Raw genomic sequence first — 12395 nt, forward strand, 5'->3', positions numbered from 1 at the left:
CAGAGATGTGACATCATGCCACACCCCCTTATGATGTCACACCATGCCCCCTCCATTCATGTCTATTGGAGGGGGCGTGGCAGCCTTAGATATGAATAGTGTTGGGCGCGAATATTCGTATTTTGAAGAATTTTGCAAATATAGGATGAATATTCGTCTATATATTCACCAAATATCGCAAATTAGAATATGGCCAATGACGCTCATCACTAGATATGAATGAATGGGGCCTGGAGTGACATCACAAGGGGCGTGGCATTTGGGTCACATCTCTGGCTGCAGAAACCCAGCTTTCTGAACTTAGTGTTTAAAATGCTGTGTGCAGCACCAATGCTGCACATAGATCTCGGGAGGTCCCAGTGCTGGGACCTCTGTGATCACACATCTTATCCCATATCCTTTTGAATAAGGGATAAGATCTGTCGGCCGAGTACCCCTTTAAAGTATGGACAGGTCAGATTTGGAAATTGGGCCTTGGTACAAAATCAGCTCCAATTTAGACTGTCTTCTACAATATTGTTTCAGAACCTGGGTCCACCAGATGTTTCTCTATTGTTCGGGGGGGCAGTTTAACTCTGAATACAGAATTAAATAGATAATACAGAATCATGTATTGTTGGCTATACAGGGATTTATTATTTCAGGTTTAGAGTTCTTGTCGCCCTCTAAAATACTGTAAGTTAATGAGATAATAAGTCATATAATTTTAATATATTGGGATTACTTATATAATTTTACCTAGGTGTCCTTGTTCAGCCCATATTTCAGCACCTCTTCCCTAATAATTTTTTTTTCTATAGCTTAAACTGTCTTTTCATAGATTCCTTCCTAAAACACAAGACAAAGTCTTTGTACTGCCGTCATTGTAATGATTGGGAGAACAAATTGCGCTCAAGCTCTCCAGTTACACTGAAGCCAAGAAGCATATGTGATACCTTTTGTGAAAGTTCGGGCTCTTGACGAGAAGCTTGAACAGGAGAACCGACACTAAGTAAAGCCAAATTCTGCAGCACAGGCTTTTCTGAACCTAAAATATTCAATAGGGGATTTAAGACTTGGGCTCTAAGTTACTTTCTAAAATGTGCATTTTGTTTGCAGGCAAAAGAGATGAGCATTTTTTGATGTGGGTCAAATATATCATAATGTATTATGCATGAGCAGATGCACATAATGACTCTGATAATGCTTGGCATACTCACATGGTTGCAAAGTCTGTAGCGGGCATGATACCACTCCAAAATGCACCTGTTCCTCTTAACTTTTACTAACATGTACAGTATCCCATAATTCTGCATTTAGTTTGTCTTAAAAATTTAAATTCTACTACTTTTCTTTCTGTTTCTGACTGCTATATAAATTGTAGAGGTGTACCTTGTAGATGCAAAAACTGCAGCAGGGTTCCATGTGCTTTTATAATACTGGTCTCTTATAGAGCAAATGTGCCTTGGGGCCCCCTTAGGCACCAGAGCCCTGGTGCAACTGCTACCTTTGCTCTCCCTACAGTTACACCCCTAATAGATTGATATATGATATATTTAGCTTAAATTGTATTACTCAACCAAAACAGACATGTCAAGAGATGGATTTTAAAGGTGTTATCCCATCATTCAAAATTTTCCTCTGTCCAAGTAGTAGTAACCTATAGATCCTCCAGAATGTAGGATACTTGTCCTCTCAATGAATGTGCACATGTAGACAGTGCTCTGCTGAGCTTAATAATGTTCACAAGCAACATAGAGAATTAATGGAACATATGTGCATGCTGCTCCATTCAGTTGGGGGAGAATTTTCCTCCATTCTCATGATTAGTGGGGGTTTTAGTAGTTGGACCCCATCAATCAGCTAGTTACCCCCTATTCTTTGGTATAACCTCTATCTAAGAAAAACTCTTCCTATCACATTATAGGCTAGATATACTAAAATTCTTTTAAACAAAGATACTGTATCTCCTAGACTGCCCGTACTTACTTCTGCTGTTTGTCTTTATGTTAGCTAGCTGTCTGATAGAATAACAACACTGACAACAATGAACTTGCTGGACAACTGGGGGTCAGCCACTGAGTTTATTTTTGTAAGCCATCTCAAATAACCATTTGAGTCCAAACGTTTTGAATCTCAAAACTCTCTGAGGTAATCGGTCTGCCGGCCGCCCTCTTCGATGGGCAAGGCACTCTACCCTCCAGGAAATCCTCATCACCATTTCTCCTCCACCACACTGTGACTTAGCCTAAAAGAGAACAAGTAGGGGCACACAAGTGCAATCCATCACAACAGACCACCACCATACACCTTCTCACAGTATGAAAGTACACAAAATCATGCAAATAACCGAGATACATGGATACATGTAGCTCTCTTTTAACTCCTACCAGCCCCACCTCTTCCTCCTAGCCAGACCTATCGCTGTTCAGCTAATCATGCCTCCTCTACCTATTAGCCCACCTCCACATACAGCTAACATGGCCCTATCTTTTTCATTTATTATTAACCCCTGCCAGTCCGTGTCGCCGCAACCTAAGCGGCGCAGTGAAATCCAGAAGGCCAATAACAATTGTTATTCAGCCCAGTATAAGCACAAAATTCTGAATGCAAAATATAAAACCGTCACTCAGGGGAGTCTTTTAATGAGATATTTCTAATCCCAGTTCATTCACTGCTGATGCATCGGAATTTTACTGTATATGGATTTGCATGTGAACTGATTAGAAGCAGCTTAAATGATCAACCAGTATAATCAGTGATGGTAACATTAATTCCATATGTGGGTCAAAATAAGCCAGAGAATCCAGCTGGACTCTTTATATAATATTCATTCAAGTTATAATTTATTACAATATATTTTATGTACAATAACCTTTTTAAAGATATCTTTACATGAAAATACAATTCCATAGGTTGTGCCAATCTGAAATGTGTGTTAATGGCTAATGGCAGCTGTCTGATACATGGTGCCATTATTCCTACCTTTAATAATTGCTACTCATGTTTGTGCTTCAAGTTTTTGTCAGTAGGTGGTGGGGACCCATCTTATTTTGCTATGGGGCTCTGTGAATTCTAGTTAAGGGAGGAAGTACAACAAAACAGCTGTTTGTTATTTCATTAGTGCCTCCCTAAGGGCCTATTCACACATACAGTATCCTGGGGAGATTTGATGTGCAGGATTTGATGCTGTGTTCAGACACTTAGTTTACATTGAAATCTGCAGCTTCAAATCCTACGCATCAAATCTGCGCAGAATACTGTATATGTGAATACCCCATAACTAGTATAATTCTACAACTATTGTAATGGGCCCCTAGGCAAAGTGGGCCATTTGTTATACTAGTGTTTTCTTATGTGCCAGAGGGGCCTCTTAGCCCCCACAGGAGCCTGCATTTGAGTGAAACAGCTACCTCTGCACTCCCAAAAGAAAAATAGAAATATGCTTAAGGGTAGGGTCACGCACAGTGCATCCGCATCGTATTTGATGCTGCAGATGCGCTGATGGCAGCAAGCTGCCTGTAGCTCTGTGTGTCCTCTTGTAGCGGCGGATTTCCCACCAGAAGTTACAAGCTGACACACAGAGCTATCCAGCCACAGCAGGAAGCTCGCTCTGCACTCTGCAACTACGTGTGACCCTATCCTTGAAGCGGTTATTCAGGAAAAAACTTATATATATATATATATATAAATATATATATATATATATATATATATATATATATACATATATATATATATATATATATATATTTATATATCTCAACTGGCTCCAGAAAGTTAAACAGATTTGTAAATTGCTTCTATTAAAAATCTTAATCCTTTCAGTACTTATGAGCTGCTGAAATTGAGTTGTTCTTTTCTGTCTAAGTGCTCTCTGAGGACACCTGTCTCGGGAACTGTCCAAAGTAGAAGCAAATTCCCATAGCAAACCCATTCTACTGTGCAGTTCCCGAGACAAGCAGAAATGTACGCAGAGCACTGTTGCCAGACAGAAAAGAACACCTCAACTTCAGCAGCTGATAATTATTGGAAGGATTAAGATTTTTTTAATAGAAGTTATTTGGGAATCTGTTTAACTTCTGGAGCCAGTTGATATATATATATATATATATATATATATATATATATATATATATATATATATAAATAAAAAATCCTGGAATACCCCTTTTAAAGTTACACTTCCCCCAAAACAAAAAGAAAAGTGCTTTAAAGTTACATTTTGTTTCACCAAATTAATTCTGTGTTCCATTTACATAATGTTTTTGCTGTCCACCACCAGTGTATACCGGAATTCATGGGCCATAGATTTTAGTAGATCAGACTTAGTCTATTTAAGCTATGTTTGGTCTGTTTCACATGGTTTTATTTGGGGGGCACAACAGTGTTATCAATTATTACCATGCTTTGTTATTTGTCAAATAAAACAAAAACATATACCAGCATAAAAAAGATAAACATAATCACAAGTAAACTACATTTGGCCTATCAAAGCCTATTGCCAAACTGTTATTACATCAAATTATGTATTGGAACATCTCTTCTCATGTATGGAATCATCTTCAGACTATTTTATTTACATTCTATACATTTTAACCTACTGATGATAAGGATTACAGATGTATGACTGACTATGCCACCTGTGCTGATATATATTCTCTTCAGATATCTTTATCAGCTGTAACTACACTACGGACTTCTGGAATGAAGACTGTAAATGTAAATTCTGAGTATGGATAATGGTCTTCTGTCTAAGATAAACCACATCCAGTTCCATTTACTTTGCATTAACCACATGACAAATGGTGATTGAAAGCTTCTCAATTGTGCTACTTAATAAGGGCAGAGTCATTTGGAGATAAGATTCCAATATGATTTATTAGCAGTTCAGGTGCTGAAGTCACACAGTCTGTTCCTGTAACTGAGAGAAATGAAATATGGCACTCATAAAGGATAGCAGAAATATAATTAACAGAGTGATATATCAAGGAAACATTTTGATGGATTTACAATAAATTATAAATACATAGATGCATAAACTGCAATAGATGCAAATAGTATGCCTACCAGAATCCAAGGGCATCGCTGTAAGGGGGGCAAATGCTCTATGGTTTAGGAAAAAGCTCCTGTGCCACATTAGAATACACTAGTGTTATAAATGACACCCGGTGTCTGGGGGACAGGCCAGTTACAGATTTTGTGCTGGAAATCCAAGATACACTATAGTGAACTCTTGCAGTGTGCACCTTCTGTCTTTTATATCTAAATATTCTCATAAGAGCAAATGTACGGTGTCCATTTTAGGACATCGTCAGTCATCAGCCACAATTCCCCCCCCGTCTGGCGAAACACCGTCCTGCCTCCTCCCTCACACCAATGTCCATCCTCCTTGAGTTCAAACTCCCTCCTCCGTCATCCAAAACTCCCTCATACCTCAGACGATTCTCCCTCAGACAAAACTTCCTCCCGTATAGCAGGGCTGACACTGCACAGCATATATAGCAGAGTATAAACTGTGAAGCTGTTCTGTACATGTTCTACAGAGCCTGTATAGCAGAGCCAACACTAAATAACATGTATAGCACAACCTGTATAGCAGAGCTGACACTGAAAAGCATGTATAGCAGAGCCCATATAGCAGAGCGAACTGCACAACAAGTACTATAGAGCCTGTATAGCAGAGCCAACACTGCACAGCATGTGTAACAGACCCTGCATAGCAGAGCTTTGAAGTACATGCTGTACAGTGTTAGCTCTGCTATACAGGCTCAGCTATACATGCTGTTCAGTGTTGGCTCTGCTATACAAGCTCTATAGCAATTGCACATTTTTGGCTTTGCTATACGGGAGGAACTTTTGTCTAAGGTCTGAGGGAGAATCGTCTGAGAGAGTTTTGGATGAGAGAGGAGTGAGTTGTGGCTGATGACTGACGGAGATTGGTGTGACTTTTTTAAATATATATAGTGTATTGCTGTATTTGTTCTAAGGCTGCTTTCACACTATGAATTTCTCCATTTAGGAACTTCCGTCAGAAGTTCCGTCACTACAGCTGTGAAACCCGGCCGTTACAAAACCCCTGACGGCCATGACTAAATTGCATTGCAGCCTATGGGGTTTTGTAACTGCCCGTTTGCACCCATATATGCCCGTAATTCATTACGGGTGTTATACAGTGATGGGACATCGTGGCAGGACATCGTGCATGACGGGACATCGTGCATGCAGTAATTTTTCCGCCACGATGTCCCGTCACTGTATAACGCCCGTAATGAATTACGGGCATATATGGGTGCAAACGGGCAGTTACAAAACCCCATAGGATGCAATGCAATTTACTCATGGCCATCAGGGGTTTTGTAACGGCCGGGTTTCGCAGCTGTAGTGACGGAACTGGTGACGGAAGTTCCTAAACGGAGAAATTCATAGTGTGAATGCAGCCTTATGCATATAATAGAGATAACTTGTCGGTTTTACTGTAAAGAGCACTTTGTATAAATGAAAGTTACCAAAATTGACAAAATTTTATTTTACTTTTTAATTTCATCACACAAATAATGATTTTCTTCTGTTTTTTTATGGATATTTTATTGTAAAATGTGCAATTGGTCCTGCAAAAAACTCTCATATGCAAAAAACCCTCATATGGCTTCATAGATGGAAAAAAAATATATGGCTTTTAGAAGGTGAGGAGTAAGAAACAAAAACATAAAAGTGAAAATTGGCCTATTGTTTAGGGTTTCATATCCATGCATGAGTGAGAATGCCATTCATTAATTTCAGGCTCTGCCTGACAAAACATGGTTCAAGTTACTTGCCTGTCATTTTAGAAGTAACAGATGGCTGTACCATTTAATCAAATTACTAATTTAGTCTTACTCTTGACCTCTCGGAGTGACAGAAAAGTCATGACATACTGTAGGAGATATTACTCATTTTCCATTTATGGTGCTATGTGATAGAACTGCAATTTCCAATGCACAGCTAGTGGCTTAGGTATGTGACACTTGATATTAGCAAATGAACAACTCTGAAAATAATTGTCATAAATGTAGTCATGACTAACTCAGTGCATATTCCTGAACTTGTCCGTTTATATATTTTTTTCAGGATTTTCAAACTTTTCTGACACGACATTCTCAGGATGGGTAGGTACTCTATTTGTCTGTCTATCACCAATGAGACATTTATAGCATATTGTTATGATCTGGTCCTTAGGGAAAGTCTTAAGGGCTGATACAGTTCCCCTACTGCCATCCTTGACTGCCATTGGGTTAAGTTACTCAGTTGACCCCAGGAATTTGGAGAATTAATATGTGGTAGGAACATTCCATTAGTAGCCAAACAGGCCAGAGATCAGGAAGCAAAAGCGAGTATATGCCACTTTGTATCAGTTAGAAGTAACAAGGGTCAAATATTGAGAGTCATGCAGGAAAATGATATGGCACTGTACCACACGGTAGAATATTGGACATCACTGACAACTTTTATTCTACGGTATCTTTTTATATAAGATATTGGGCTGAAACTTGGGCTTGCCTTATACTGGAATCACTACCCACCCTTGGGAAGAATTTTATATACAGTACCTTGCTAGATATCCCACAGTAATGTAGTATGCAGCAGGCAAAGCAGTATGGTTTGTAGTAGAAATCACCAAATGACACTCACCAATTCAGCCAACATAGATTTATTCAATAAATCTACCTTTGCTGAAGTGGTGAGTGCCATCTGGGGATTTCTACAACATGCTGTATGAAGATTTGTGTATTCAGAGTAGATTGAGCACCACTGGGATTAACAGCAAGGGGGTTATCCAGAGTGGACCGCTCGGGTGGGAGTCTGTTGTCTTTGAGGTGAAGCAGTGCCGATTTAGTTTCTCTTTATGACGTGTAAAGCTGTATGGTTTGTCATGATGACATTTGTTGATGACATTTGCACGAATCTGTTTTCCCTTCACACATGTGCCCACAACAGTAGCAGCAGGGCAAGCTCTGCAGAAATGCATGGGAATGGAGTTCCTGCACTTCTTCTATAGGAGGAACACCATTCCTATTAGCAGGAGTGATGCAGGACCAGCCCAAGAGTGAAAACCTTAAATGAGTTCCCACACTTTTTTCCCAGGGCCTGACCCCTGAGTACCAGTCTAGTCTCATTACATTAAAGGACTGAATAGTCCTATAAACAAAATCACAACAAGGTGTTGCTCTCTTTGCAAAAGAAAACACACTTCTATAAATGTGACACAGGTTCCCATTACAAGCCAAAAAAGATGCTGATTGAAAGCCATAAATCTGGTCCCATACACATGACATGCAAAGGAAGTACATGGCTCTTATTTGTGAGCTAATATTCCTTACTTTAATGTGTACATTATATTTGCACCCCAAACGAAACAAATTGTATGACCAGAATACTATGTAAAATCCAAACAATGTAAGAAGTCATTGTGCTTGTCGGGGACTTCAACAAAATCTTCTTTTCTGACCTAGTCTCCTCCACTTAAAATAGATCATCCTCTTCTTTTCATAATCTGACAGTCAGGGAGCTTTATCTTGACAACACATGTCTGAATTAGATCACACTTATATTTCTGACACAGACCAGGCAGAACCTTCTTAGATTTAAAGGGATACTCCGGCGCTTAGACATCTTATCCCCTATGCAAAGGATAGGGGATAAGATGCCTGATCGTGGGGGTCCCGCCACTGGGGACCCCCGGGATCTCGGCTGCACCACCCACCTCAGCGGCTTCCGGCAACGCTGGAGGCTTCGGATCTCGACCACGCAAGCGAGAGCGTGACGTCACGACTCCACCCCCGTGTGATGTCACACCCTGCCCCTCAATGCAAGTCTATGGGAGGGGGAGTGACGGCCATCACGCCCCCTCCCATAGGCTTGCATTGAGGGGGCGGAGCGTGACATCACACGGGGGGCGGAGCTGTGATGTCACAACGCCCCGGTCCCGTGATCGACAGTAATCAGACCCGGAGCGAACACGCTCCAGGGACTGATTTTAACGGGGTGCGGCATGCATGATCACGGGGGTCCCCATTGGCGGGACCCCCGCGATCAGGCATCTTATCCCCTATCCTTTGGATAGCGGATAAGATGTCTAAGCGCTGGAGTACCCCTTTAATGACACTACATTAGGCCTGACTACATGGTTGGACCATACACCAGTCTTTTTGACATTTGGATAACAATGGATTTTAGCATAAAGTGGAACTGACAGCTGGTTCACCCAAACTAAACCCAATACAGTGGATTATATTTACTAACATCACATGCCAACCATCAGCCAAAGTTTGACTCTTTTTCTGACCAAATCACTTTTTTTGTGTTTTTTTCCACAATCTGAGTCATTATAATGTTTTTGCCTTGTTTTTGGTGTCTTTTCAGACTGTAATTTTTACTTTCAACAGATAGTTTAAAAATTGGGCACACTTTAGTGTATTAGTAATGTGCAAAAGTATAAAGACATGTTAAACACTGTTCATACATGTGATATAAAATAAATGAAAATTCCCTGTGATAAGGTTGGGGAAAGGGGATTGTACTACACGAGGCCCTATGTGTGTGTAGAAATTCTCATAGGCAAACGAACCCCACTTCCCTCCCTTCCCAATAAAATAATGTGGTTTTTGGTGGAGATTTGGTGCAGACTTGGCATGGTGGATTTTGATGCAGAATATTCTAATAGGAAATAAAATTGATGTAAAACTTACAGTTGCAAATTGCTAATTATGCGGCAGATCCAGAATGTTTCTGCTACAAATGAAGCATTTCTGCAACAGAACTTGACATGCTGTGGATTGTGTTTTTTTTTTAATGTAGCATCTCAATGGAAATTGTTAAAATCTCATCCACTTTGCTGATTCTGTAACACACTGTGGATTTTCCACATTAAAATGCACAACAGAAAATCTGCAGTGTCGACACCCTGAAGACATTGCCTTTTATTCTAACTAAACTAAAAGCAAAAAAAAAAAATGGATATGGTATAAAATTTGCATCAATTTTAACAACACAGCAGAAATCCAATGTGCAAATAAATATATTGTTAGTTTTTTACAGTCTAGGCAAAACTAATCTTGGAAATACAATGGTCTCTGTAACTAATCCCACTTATTGTCCTGAACAGTCGTTCTGTTAATTAAATATTGACCTTTTATGTTGGTTGTCGGCTAGCTTTGCTAATGGAGATATTGTTACTACGTAGCCTTCCTGGCAATGTCTCACTTTGCCAGGAAAAATAAAATACAGTATAGTACAATGTTGCAGCAGCATTTTGTTGTTAGATAGGAACGTCTTAAATAAAGAGATTGTTCTGGATTCATTTACAGCAGTTGCATCACCATGGTTACAAGAAAGTCTGTTAGGCGGTAAGCACTAGGCTTAAACTCAATATATGCTCCTAATGATACTGCTTACAGGTCACAGACACAATATGTTCAGGTATTGTAAAAAGTCTGGGGATGAACACTGTGCAATATCAGTCATCTAGCCAGGCTGTAAGTAACATAGGTATAATTGTGTTTTATTTTATTTATTTATTTTGCTATTACAGATTTTCTGTGTTTTTTTTTTTCCAGCCTACTGCTTTATGGGAATTTACTGGTTAATGGCATACATTTTATTTATATGGTTATCTCTAATAACATAGCTGACAATAATAGGCAACATTGGTTTTAAGGAGTTTTCTCATATGCATTATTTTACTACTTTACATGTGCTTGGCATATGCTCTGTGATCAGGGTAGTGTTGTACCATATATACAGGTATCATGCATGGTCACATCAGGCTACCTAATAAGATAAGTAACTCAAAGAAAAGTAGTTATATCAGCTCACCCATAAATCCACATAGATAGGTAACGTTCCTCACAGCACATCTCAGGTTGGAAGCTCCGGGCTGTGCACTGAAGCCGTGTCTCCAGGTGAGATGATCAGAAAAAGGGAAGGTGAAAAAGTCCGGCTCCCATATGAGTAAAAAATAGTAATATTTTATTGATCCATGATTAAAATTCAAAACACAAAAATGGGTTAAAAGTACATATGCACAGAAGAAAAAACCTCTAAGACTCAGACTTGTTAAGTCGAAATGCGACGGCGGTTTTTTCTTCTGTGCATATGTACTTTTAACCCATTTTTGTGTTTTGGATTTGAATCATGGATCAATAAAATATTACTATTTTTTACTCTTATGGGAGCCGGACTTTTTCACCTTCCCTTTTTCTGCCTAATAAGATATAATGTGCTGCCCAGGGGAAATGGGAGTCAAAAATAAGACTGGATGTGATAAGGCAACATAGCAGGTGTGGTCTTGTGATACAGCTCTTGATAGAACATATTAGGAATTGTATAGGTTGGACTTGATGGACACATATTTTTTTTATTTTTTTTTCAGCACAGCGCAACTTAACTCTTTTGTTAAAGTAATCTATTGGTTAACTGTAACATCTTGCTGGGCTGAGCACTATGCTGCAGGAGGTCGATGTTTGCAGCATAGAGCCATCTACATGTCTGTATACAGGGAAGAAAGAGATACTTACCATCACATCACTGGTCCAGGCCCCTTTTTTAGTAGCCCTGCCTCTATTGATGACATCACTAGGGGTGGAGCTACACATGACGAGGCCCAGACCAGCGACGAGATAAGTATCACTCTCTCCACTGTATACATTTTACAGCAACATAGATGGCTGCATAATGTATATAACCCCTACCCCCCCCCCCCCCCAACGCTCCTTCCTTGCTGGGCTTGAGCTTTACTCATGGCTGTCAGCTGCAAGCACAGCTCAACCCTGTTATTGCCTGCCAATGTTTGGAAGTTCGGCAAGCCGCGAACCCCCTGAAGTTCGAATTGAATCTGAGGTGGGGGGTGGTTGAAGGGGAGCTCTTCTCCAGTTTATATTTTAATGCAATGTTGGATTGCTGCAGGAAAGTCAACATGCACCAAATTTGCTGCAAATAATTTCAGCAATCTGTAAACAAATTATATAGATATTAGTAAGGACGTGAGGAGTTTTTGCTACAGATTTTCCTGTTGAATCTGTAAAGGACAAAAAAGACAATGGTTTCAAAATCCACCATTGTTGATTTTGCTGCTGATTAGCAGGTAATCCACGGCAACAACACAAATTCAGACTATGTTCACACTCAGTATTTAGGTCTATTGAGTTTCAATTTTATAAATATTAAGTTCCATTGAAAAATAGCTGGTAACTCCACCTTAAATGCTTACAGCAAGGTCCTATTTCTCTCAGTTTTTTTTTTACTGAATTTACATTTTTTGGAAGGGTTTCAGAAAACTTCAGAAATAAAAAAAACAGTCTGAATAATGGACCCAATTATTTTTCAGTACATTTTTTGTATGAAATTCAAATGTGCACATATTGTAGCTTCCCATAGGT

At 39.5% G+C, this 12395-nt stretch overlaps 1 protein-coding gene across 2 annotated transcripts in view; it reads left to right on the forward strand.

Moving 5' to 3' along the window:
• Positions 1-12395, forward strand: part of WSCD2 (WSC domain containing 2) — a 448279-nt gene that overhangs the window by 92277 nt on the left and 343607 nt on the right. The window contains exon 2 of one of the 2 annotated variants that reach the window (XM_056536750.1): positions 7090-7127. The exons of the other annotated variant lie outside the window; for it this stretch is intronic. The gene's annotated coding sequence lies outside the window, so the exon portion shown is untranslated. The remainder of the gene's footprint in view (positions 1-7089; positions 7128-12395) is intronic. 2 annotated transcript variants of the gene reach the window in all.

Source organism: Hyla sarda, chromosome 1 (assembly GCF_029499605.1).
Source record: "Hyla sarda isolate aHylSar1 chromosome 1, aHylSar1.hap1, whole genome shotgun sequence".
Taxonomy (NCBI): domain Eukaryota; kingdom Metazoa; phylum Chordata; class Amphibia; order Anura; family Hylidae; genus Hyla; species Hyla sarda.